This window comes from Eptesicus fuscus, chromosome 23 (assembly GCF_027574615.1).
Source record: "Eptesicus fuscus isolate TK198812 chromosome 23, DD_ASM_mEF_20220401, whole genome shotgun sequence".
NCBI classification, from domain to species: domain Eukaryota; kingdom Metazoa; phylum Chordata; class Mammalia; order Chiroptera; family Vespertilionidae; genus Eptesicus; species Eptesicus fuscus.
The window spans coordinates 24,089,315-24,101,457 of NC_072495.1; the positions used below are offsets into that span (position 1 = coordinate 24,089,315).

A 12,143-nucleotide genomic window follows, 5' to 3' on the forward strand; every position below is an offset into this window, starting at 1 on the left:
GTAAATACATGCTAAAAGAATGACAGGCCAGTGTTTCCTGGACTCAGGACCAAATCAGCTCTAGACTAAGGGTTCACTGTCAGACCACACCAGAGGGCTGCCCTTGTCTTTCCATGTGACACTAGTTGTAATTACAGGAGAGTGTAGCACAGTAAGATGAGCAATATCACCTCCTCTTATTTCATAATCATCAGACCTAATTTCCTGCTACTTCCCCTTCTCACCCTCGGTCCTAGAAAGGAAAATGTCACCACATTCACTGTACAAGATCATAACATGACTGTTTCCTCATACAGGCACTTCCTAGAGAGGATCCTCCAGCTCTGCTGGGCCTCTTCTCCTCCACTCGGGATGGAGGTGATAAAAATCTGTACCTTCTTCCAAGTCTCAGGAATATTACCCTAATAGAGACTCTTGATTTCTCTCAAGGACAATTGGCTCATTTAACAAACAGTTGTTGAGTTTCTACTATGTGTGAAGCAGTATTCTAGATGCTAGGGGTACAGCAGAGAACAAAATACACAAAAAAATACTGTTGTCATTGAACAACACTCCAGTAGGAGGAAACAGACAATAAAAACTTAAATACGGCAACGATGGACTTAGTATAATGGAAGACATTGTGCGCTATGGAGAAAGAGCAGTGAGCGGGATAGAGAATACTGGCAATGGGGTAATCGGAGAAGGCCTCACTGAGAAGGTCCAGTGTGCCTGCAGCAGGGAAGGGAGTCGCAAGAAAGGTTAGAGGGAGTCAGGAGCTCAAACCTTGAAGGGTCTTGGAGGCCTCGGAGGGCATCCTGGCTTTGTCTGTGTCCATGAGTCTCTTTTTTTCTTTGGTTAATCCCTTCACTCTTCTCACCCAGCCCCCTACCTCTTCCCCTCTGACAACTGTCAGTCTGTTGTCTGTATCCATTAGTCTATACTATGGTGATTGCCAGAGGGAAGAGGGCGTGGGGGAGGTAAAAGAAGGTAAAGTTGGAATAAATAGTGATGGAAGGAGTCTTGACTTAGGGTGGTAAATATATACAATATACAGATGATGTATTGCAGAATTGCATCCCTGAAACCAGTATAATTTTATTAACCAATGCCATCCCAATAAATTCAATAATAATAATAATAATAATAATAATAATAATAATAAAAAAAATTTAAAAAAGAACCCTGGCTTTTATTCTCTGTGAGCTGGGAACCTGTTTCCATGGTTCTGAGCAGCAATACTCTGTGTTACTGTTTTAACTGGATCCTTCTGATAGATGTTAATAGGTTTTCCACATAAGAATTCCAATAAATTTGAGTCACTCTCCCTACTTACATAACCCCCCTATTTAATCCCTTTATGATTAACAAAGTACCTTAGCACATTTAAAACTCTGAGAACTCCTACAGGAAGAAGCCTACTAAGCTTCCTTTTTAGCCCTGGATATCAGACACTTACTATGCCCATAAAACCTTTTTATTATTGGAACACCTTCTAACATCTTACAAAATACACTTAGAACTCAGTCCAGAAAACACTGGGCTAGATGATCTTTAAGGTCCTTTGAGATCTAATATTCTAAGATTCTGTATCAGAAACATTTTAACAGAAGATTCCTAACTAAACTTATATTACATGGGATCAACAAATTTTAATGTGAAAAACAGATGAAACAGCTTCAGGCTTTAGATATTTCTTCTTTCTCTCTATTACTACAGTGAAATAATAACAAAGAGAAGGAAATCAGTGCTTGGAAGCAAAATCAGGGCTAAAATCTCCCTCAGCATACTGTGAGAGTAGGCAAAATCAACGCTCACATCATGGTTCAAGCAGAGAGCCCTCAGTGGCTCTTATTTGTCACATCAGGGTAGTTCTACAGCTTGAACTATTACAACTAATACAACCCTGCAGCCATTTGTATCTGACACAAATGTTTATCTCAGCTATTGACTTTGTAAATTAGATTTTATACAAACAACAGTTCTGAGCCACTAAACTAGAAAAATAGAGTTTTCCACACTGCAGCAAGGCTAAATTAAAGTTACATTTTTCAAAGTGATATATTCATTATCCAATTTTTTCTTTGATCTTCTCTTATCCATATCAAAATATCTCAAGTAAGTCTCATATGTCCACAATATCTCTTAGTCACTGAAACTTAATATAAACTAATAGCCTATTCCTATAGCTTCATTTCTGATACACATGACTATGAGATTTTCCTTCTTAAAGTTAAAAATATGTATAGAATAAAATCAGTCTTAATGAAGAGACCTAGACTAACAGGTGTAGGCATAAGACTGCCATTTGTTAAGGATTCCATGGAGTCATATGTTTTATACAAATCACTGTTAAGTCCTAAGGCAGGGACTGACCAAACATTAGCCTAAGGGGTAGGACAAATCTGTGATCCCACAAGCCCCAACTAGCAATAAAGAACCAGGGCTTTGCCCAGCCAGTGTGGCTCAGTGGTTGAACATGGACCCATGAACCAGGAGGTCATGGGTTGAGTTGTGCAGGAGGCAGCCAATCAATGATTCTCTCTCACACGGGCTTTCCTCATGGGGAAGGGTGGCTCACGAGACCTGAGAATGACTAACAGAAATCAGTCCCCCATGAGACCACCAGAGGATCCAATGTAGTTGACAACAGAACACACTAGGTGCAGGGTGGGGTGCAAGTTATAGAGCCTAAATAAGAGATGGGGGGCAGGGTTAGGTCAGGAATTAGAACTGGCAAGAACAGGAGAGGAAGGCAGGTAAGCAAAGAAGGTGGTCTGGAAGAATTCCAGAATAAGGTTAAGATGTGCAAAGTGTTGATTTATAGAGTGAGGTGGAGGGAAGGGTGGAGGGAGGGAGGGAGGGAGGGAGGGAGGAAGGAAGAGAGAGAGAGAGAGAAAGACATGGAATGTACAATGGAATATATGTCGTATAAAAAAGAATGAAATCTTGCCATTTCTGACAACATAGATGGACTTTGAGGGTGTTATGCTAAGTAAAACAAGTCAGATAGAGAAGACAAATACTGTATGATTCCATTTATATGTGGACTCTAAAAACAACAAAAGCAAGCTTATAGATACAGAAGAACAGACTGGTTGCCAGAGGTGGGAGGTGGGGGAATGGACAAAATAATGCAAATTTGCAATTACAAAATAAATAAGTCATGGGGATGTAATGTCCCACATGGTGACAATAGTTAATAATACTGTATTGCATATTTGAAAGTTGCTAAGCGAGCAAATCTTACAAGTTCTCATCATTCAAAAAAATTTATAAGTATGTATGGTGATGGATGTTAATAGACTGATTATGGTGATCATTTCAAAATATACAGGGTAGGGCAAATTAGATTTATAGTTGTGAGCTTGCAAAACAGAGTTTATTCTTGTATTGTTTATTAATTATTGTATTTTTTACATACGAACAACTGTAAACCTACTTTTGCCCCAACCTGTATACAAATATTAAATCATTATGTTGTATACCTGAACTTAATATCATTTATATGTCAATTATACCTAAATTTAAATTTGTTTAAATAATAAATCTATTACATTTGGGCTTCACATATGACAATACATTATATATAAAATAGTCTGAAATAAATATCTCATGGCTAGTGACACAAAATGAATAGTAAGCCAAAAAAAATCAGAAATATGTACATTACTTTTTCTTTTAAAAGAACATTCAATTCTAAACTGGTACAATTTTACCACATACAGATGCAGTCTGCCTTTTATTTCACATAATCAGCCTACTTTCCTATATCTACACTACTCAGTAAGTTCCTGTATCAATTTTTATATACATGTGGAACAAAACAGATAAAAGAATGTAGTACTTTGTATACTTAATGGAGTGATGTTGATAGATCAATGAACCTGGGGTACATAATGTTTTTCATTAAACCCTCCTCGGAGTCTATCTGGCAAGAGATCATGTTGACGCAGCATTTAGGGAACGCTGAGCAGAGAGGATGAAGCTTAATCTAAGGCTTGATCTCAGGACAAAAAGAGTAGGAGGTTAGTTCCGGCTAGAAGAGAGGACCCACAAACAGAATAGTCGGAAATGATCCTGGAAAGGCAATTAGGAGCTGAATCAGGAAGGGCCAGGGCTAATGAGATTAGACCTTGATTTGTGGTGAGTCACTGGTAGATTTGCACTTTGAAATTCTGCTCTGAAGTCTTAGGGGAAATGGGTCAAAAGGAGACAGTGGGTAGGCAAAAGGACCAACTCAGAGATTGTTGTGCCTTCCATCATTTGTGGAACAACATACTAGAAATAAGCAAAAAAAATTTAAATGTGTTCAGGGGAAGATGATGAGGGTCTCTTGGAAAGGAGAACAAAAGATATTTAAAAGCTATAAACAGATATACATATATTGCATATGTATGATATATATCAACCTGTGTGTGCTTGTGTGTGTCAGCTTGGATAGGGCCTGAAGACTGCCTGCATTGTGGAGGATGTCAGAGGCTAGCATGACTGCCAGGTGCCTGCAACGGGCATCAAGGAAGCCAGGAGAATCAGAGAGATCACACAGGAGGGAGAAGAGATGAAGAGCTTGGGTTTGGACCTGATGAACTGAAGGTGACTATGACACATGCTGGTAGAGTTGAAGGGAAGGAAGTCAGAAATATGGGTTTGAAGTTTAAGAGAAAGGTCTAGGATGAAAATATCTCTAGTGACTTCTGAGTGATTCCTCATTTTCTCTCACAGATAACAGTACTGAATATTGTCAAAACATATGAAACTACCAATATTCTTTTTTTTATCTACAAAGTGGCGATTTCAACAAGATAATCTACTTTATCCGTGAGCCTCTTAAAAATAAGACAATATGTAAATACACAGTATTTGTAAAAGAGAATCTGCAACAGGTATTTCACAAATAGCTTAAAAGGAATGGTTCAACATACATCTATATATCCTGTGCCCATATTTAAAATGTGATTTTGAGAAATCATTATTAGCAACTTGCACAAATTACACAATTAATGGAACTAAAAGACTGATGTACTGCTCAATTGTAATTTCAAGCAAATGTCTTTTGTGAGTTCATGCATACCACGTGTCCATCCTTTGATATTTTTTGGCATACATTAGGAACTAGTAACTATAACTTTTCAAATGGCTTATTGCTCATTAATTCACTCCCTCCCAATCAGTCTTTGTGGAAGAAAGAAATGAGAAGAGGTGGGTACCCGATCACCTACTAAAATGTTTCCTCAGGAAAGGAACCGAATTTCCGGATATTCCCTACTTCCGGGGCTTACCGTACGGATGAGAGGAGAAACTGCATGTATCCCGTGGGATACAAGAGAGGCTTAGTAAAAGGCTTAATAAATAGTAGCTATTGTTATGATATTACAGTTTTGCTAAATGACCAGTAGCGCTTCTCAAAAATCATCTCCTATGCCAGGTTGTTGATAACTGACCTACATCAACTTATTTACCAACTTAAAATTCTTGGTTTCACATATATGTGGAATCTAAAGATCAAAATAAACCAATGAACAAAAACAGACTCACAGATACAGAGAAACAGACTAATAGATTGCCAGAGAGAAGAGGGATTGGAGGACTGGGTGAAAAAGGTGAAGGAATTAAGAAGTACAAATTGGCAGTCATAAAATAGTAACAGGGATATAAAGGAAAGCATAGGAAACAAAGTCAATAATGCCGCAATAACTATGTATGGAGTCAGGTGGGTACCTGAAATATCAGGGGACCACTTTGTAAAGTATATAACTGTCTAACCACTATGCTGTACACCTGAAACTAATAAAGTATAAAATTGATTATAAGCTGTAATTGAAAAATACAATTTTAAATTAAAAATATTCCTTAAAATTCTTGGAACAAGACAAATAGCAGAGAGAGTAATGTTGAAACAAAAAGTCAAAGTCATTTTGGCCAAGATAACATAGTAAATGAGACATATACTCAGAAAATCTATGTAGTAACCACTGAATCATACAAATCTTAGGGTAGAAATGGCCTTTAAACGTTCTCATCAACATTTCTTCAATAGATAGAGGTGAGGCAGTCCAAATATTTCAGATAACAATAATTATTAGTTATTAAAATAATTCTTCTTGTAGGTTTTTGTGGGAATTAAATGGAAACAAAAATGTGAAAGTATCAGGTAAACTGATTCTAGTCACCCTTTGTCCCGTCTTTTTTTTTTTTTTGGAGGACAAGTTCATTGCTTCCTCAAAAGGAATTAAATAGAAAACAATACATATTAAGGTATTTATAACCTGGGTGTATCATTTTCAGTCATGCTCATTTATGAGATAATTAAGCCATCACACTGTGGTAGAGTGATTGCACTGACAGCTGTAATTCTTCACGTCCCCTATTGAGGATGTGGTGCTGACTCTGGCTAAGTCAAGTTCAATTGCTTAGTCCAGTAAGATGTTAGCAAATGTGATACAAGCAGAAGCTTGCCAAGCACTTGCCCCTCTGTCTTCATAATTAGAGAATGCCCAGGGTGACCCACAGCTGTCCTAGAGGAAGTCTCACATATATGAGAAAGGCTGGACAAGATCAGGGAGGCTACCCAGCCACCACCCAGATAACCTCAGCTAATTGCAAATATGTAAGTCCCACTGAGCCTAGCTTTGACCAGAGATATGTAAGCAAAAATAAATGTATATTGTTGTAAACCCCTGCGGTTTTGTGGTTGTTTTTTCATGCAGCATTACTATAGCAACAGAAAACTGATATACACAATTATTAAGCATGTGACATTTGTGTACTCATTAACCCTATAAAAGCCAAACCCCACCAGAATGACTGACTACATGACATCACCTCAATGATGACATGAGTTGTGTGGATTTGAATGAAGGTTTTGAAGCATTTAGATTTTAATAGAGTTGCATCAATACGGGGCTTTTCCTATTTTACTACTTCTAAACTCAAAATCAGAAGGCAAGGATATTGAGTTGCCAAGTTATATTCATTGGAGACAATTATCTTGTATAATAGTTGACTTTCTATGTGCATCTGAGGGATTAGCAGAGTACTGTATTAAATGCTAGGCTAAATGACCTACGGTATCTTTCCTATTTCCAATTTCTATGATTTTTAATTTTATATCTTGAAAGAAGCTGTTGGCAAACTACACAGAAACACTGGTTTCTAGAGAGAAGAAAAAGCAGCTGGATTTCTATTTCTATTTCCTGGAAAGGCTTCTCCAGCATTCCAAAGTCTAATCTTGGCATATCAATCTAGAAAAAAAACTTTATAAGCTGGGAAATCCATTCCTTTTGATAGCTATTCAGGACACTAAAACAGCTAGGTGCCAGGGCAAATTACACTTAGCAAATGGGAACAAGGCAAGGGAAAATATTTGAAATTTGGTGGGAGGGAGACCCAATCATTGCTTTCTTGTGATCCTTTACCTATGTCCACTTCTTTCTGTAACCAAGAGAAATAAAGTATATCAAGAAGAAAACATGGATGTCTGAGAGTCAAAACAGTGAATGTGCTGAAACATAAAATATGTTGAGTTCTTCAGAGGGAGATCATCATGTATATTAACCTAGTACTATTAATCCTGCTGTCCAATCAGCACACATGAGTTAAACCTGTAGTACCTAATCAGAAATAGGCATTTTCTAGATAGAGTAAAGCCAATAACATCATTATAGTTTCTAAATTCAAATGTCTTTGCTCAAGATTTCAGTAATTGTTTTTTGCAATCTCTCTAAAATGATTTATATCCCACATTCCTATATAAGATACAGGACAGAGATCTAGTCCTTTGGGACTAGAGCTGCTCAGCTGCAGTGAAATCCTTTAAGGACATTTTCAAAGTTTAATATCAGGTATTTTACCTTATATAAACCTAAGGGGCATGCCGAAGCCAGTGTACCATCAAGAACAGACTCCTTTTTCCCCCCATTTAGAAGATGCATACTCTGTACAATCAAGAGATTAAAAAGCAAATGGAGTATATGAACCAGATTAAGGGGCTGGCCCCTGCAGCCCTAGTGAAGAGTTACCTTAAAATGAATGCTCTGAATGCCGACCCAACTTTTTAGATTTAACCAAGCTTCTCACTAGAATAGCCCACATGACAGTATCAGTACTGAAATCCACCAGCTCATTCTTTCGAAGACTGCTAGAAACACGGTTATTACAAAGAAATGCAATCCAGACTACTGCCTGCAGTAGGTGCATGAATGGAGTCTACAAGTTCAACAGCAGAGACAGGGTGGGGTGAATACCAACAAAAGTCCTTTTAAAAGACCTATTCATGAGGTTAGGTAAAAAATCTTTCCATCCAGTTTCTGAAACACATCCATGAAAGGCAGACTGACTTCAAGACTCATCTATGTTAATGATATATATGGGAATGAAAGCCAATAGCCAAGGTAATGCATACTTAGTAGCAAAAACCATTGAACCAGAGCAGGCTCTGTGACATACTAGTTTGAAAATATCTGATTCTAAAAGAATCAGTTTTCCTTTCAAGTTGTAATGAGAATTCCAGATCTTCTACAAGTATGCAGTTAATGGGAAATGCAATGATCCTCACCATACCTTCATGCCCAATTCCTGCTATTTTCCCACTTACAGATTAATGAAGAGTTGGTTTTTTTGTTATGGTGGCATTCTTTATCAATGCATCTAGTTTCTTAGATGTTAGCTCTTGGACACCCTTCACTTAATCAGTCTTTTTGAGAAAAACAGTAATATTTCTTCTTCAAAGTTATTTAATTTCTATTTTTCTATGTTGGCAAGAAAGAGTAATATTTATTATGATCATATATTTTTCTGATCTACTTCCTATTACTTAAAAAAAAAACACCTCTTTACACTCATGATCATGAAGAAAAGACACTCTATCTTTAATAAAGCGCCCAATTTGGGTCTCAATGTGCTGGCCAGTGAATGCTTGAATACTGCCAACACCCAGCGGCCTTCTGGCAGCACAGGGCCTTCTAAAAGCTGTTCTCTGGCAATAGTCTTTCACGCAAGCACTAATTTTATTATAGCTAGTTTATGATTTTCCCTCATTTCCCTGCTATTTTTAAATGTGGGGCTGTAATAGGAGGCAGCTAGAGGCCCGGGAGATGAAGGAACCACTGCACACTGTTGGGTCTCTGTGGTATCAGTGGCCGTTGGAAGCTAAGGATTCAAATGCAATGTGAAAGAGTATTTGAATACAGGGTCCCTTAGGGGAGCTTTGCCCAACAAGAAACATATTGCTTTGCTGTCTTCATTTTCCTTTTAATTTCTGCTTTTAAGTCCTTGTGGTCTCTCAACAGTCTTCCCAGTTTTGTTCTTTAAAGTTATTTTTGTACATTGCCCATTCTTGCCAGACTTATTTAGCTACATTTAACAACACTATCTTGGGGGAGGGGGGGTCGTGAGTTTTTGACTTCTTGCATAATGTACCAATACTAATTTCTGTAACACAATAAAACAGCTTATGATGTGAACAAGACATTGCATGAAGAAATGCCAAATTTATTCGATGTCATTCTACATGTTACTGTGGGGTGAAGCTTTCAGAAAGACTGACTCTGAATTTATGCTAGTCAGAAAAAATGTTTGGAAAAGTAGAGTGGTGTTCAAGTATGGTATTACTGGGATAAAGAAAGATATTTATAAAATGGTATGGTGGGGGTGGGGGTGGGAACCATGTGTTTTTCTTATAAGCTCACTTTTAATAACCGAGATAAACAGAGATCTCAAATAGGAAAATGACAACAATCTCTATAATTAGAAAAGGGGAAATAGCCCAAGATACAGCCCAAGATGCACAATGAGAAATACCAAAGCATCCTGGCTTTAAGGTGGAAGGAAACACATGCAGAAGAGTAGGGATCAATGATAAGAACATTGAATTAGGAGTCAGAGGCCTGCAGACTAGTTCCAAATCTACTCTTACTTGGCTACATAGACACCCTGTACCCTGGTTTCTTCGTCTATAAAATGAGATCTCCCTAACTCCATTCCATCTCTAAAATTCACTTTCTAGAATTCTTTTTCTTTTTTTAAATATACTTTTTATTGATTTCAGAGAGGAAGGGAGAGGGAGAGAGAGAGAATCATCAATGATGAGAGAAAATCATTGATCGGCTTGCCTCCTGCACTCCCTACACTGGGGATCAAGCCCACAACCCAGGCATGTGCCCTGACCAGGAATCAAACCGTGACCTCCTGGTTCATACGTTGATGTTCAACCACTGAGTCATGCTGGCTGGACCAGTTTCTAGAATTCTTATGTGTCCCCAGGCCTGGATACAAAGAAATGGTTGATTTATTTCCTGCTGCTTACCTTAACTATCTTCATTTATTATTCCTTTAATTCTTGTGAAAAAAAGCAAAAGGCAAAAGACAAAGTGAGACACATTGGGGAAACATGTGAATCCTAAAACTCATTTTAAAAAAGAGCAAATATTAGAAATGTTACTCCGTGGGGCTACATTCATTCTAAAACAAAATAGAGAAGGATGAGAAGAGTCACAAGCACATAAAATTATGGCTCTGGCAGAACTATTAAGTAGCAATAATCCCTGGATCAGACATTGCCTAACAAATGTACTTTGTCTGGAGAAGCGGAGAACCCAAAGCAATACTAGAATTATTTTCTAGACTGTCATCAAGTACAGATTACATTTTGTCATTTAAAAACAAAGCAAAACACACTGTAAAAGTAGCTCTTATATGTACAAATGTCAAGTGTCACGCAATATTTATTCCCCATTAATTTCCTTTCCTATTTACCTATTTCCATTACTATGTTTCACTTTTCGCAAATAAAAACTAAACAGCAGCCTGGCCAGTGTGGTTCAGTGGTTGAGCGTCGACCCATGAACCAGGTTGTGGGCTCCATCCCCAGTAAAGGGTATGCAGGAGGCGGCTGATCAATGATTCTCTCTCATCATTGATGTTTGTCTCTCCCTCTCCCTTCCTCTCTGAAAGCAATAAGAATATATATATATTTTTTTAAAAAAGAACAAGCAGCATTTGGATGATTCACAACCCCCTCTCCCCCTTTCCAGGAAAGAGATGGATCTGAATTAGTAATAAGATTTGAGTAGGTAAATAGGTGGTTATGATACTGTCAAGTATACATAGTCACTAGAACTTCTCTAAAAGCTTTCATGACTAGAGGACGATAATGCAGATGATGAGGATGGTGACACTGACTCTTGTGAAATTAATACTTACCGACTAACCAGCCACATGCTTTATGCCCAACTGTGCTTAATGTTTCATTACATATTACCACTATTTTATGGGTTAGGAAAGTAAGACTTAGTAAAGAAGCTTAAGTAACTTGCTCAAAGTCACACAACTAGATAAGTGTGAGTGAGGACTCAACCAAAGTCTATTGGATCTTAACCCATGCTCTGCTTATACATTCAGATCAGCACACTTAATTTTTTATATGCCTAATATTTCCGGAGATTTGGGGAATGTTATCATCTTAAGGATTTTACTCATCCGGCAATCATGTAAGCCTCTTGGTATGCCTAGTAAAACCTCCTAAAAGATAGTTAAAAGGTAAAAATGTAGGCTCAGTCAATTATTACAAATTCTAAATAGCATCAGTTAATTTAACCAACTGATTAAGTAGGAAAGAGTTATCAGCGATTGAAATGGTAAAATTTAGAAGACTCATGGCACTCTCAACCTCTCTCTTCCAGGAAAGGCCCAAAGATATGCACTAACATACCCCCAGAAACCAGTGGACACCTGGTTAGTGAGTTGGCAGAAGAACGTGGATTAAGGAATGAAAGCAATAAGCAATTCAGTGATCATTTCTTTGGGATGTAATTTCTCTGGAGAAAAGAAGAACTTTGAAATCCATATAAGTTTTATGGTAATTAGAGGAAAGTGCTTTTATTCAGGAAGAATAAAAGATTCTGATTACTACTTTGAAAACAGACTGTTTTTTTCATGGTGAACTAAAATTGAAAATAAGAAAGGATTCCTAATTTGTATCATCTGTAGCAGTAGATGGGAAAGGCATTGTCCTTACAATCTATTCTCATCAGATTTTAATTGTTCTCACCCACAATGACATAAAATTAAACAAACCTCATTGATGTCCTTACAAAATTAAAATGGACTGTAGGAAAGTATGTTTTTTGTTGCTGCTTGTGTTGTGGAAATTATCTTTTTAAAAA

At 37.5% G+C, this 12,143-nt stretch overlaps 1 protein-coding gene across 2 annotated transcripts in view; it reads right to left on the bottom strand.

Annotated features, from left to right (window-relative positions):
* The window catches only part of TTC28 (tetratricopeptide repeat domain 28), a 392,003-nt gene that overhangs the window by 181,339 nt on the left and 198,521 nt on the right, over positions 1–12,143 (bottom strand). The gene's annotated exons all lie outside the window — the stretch shown is intronic.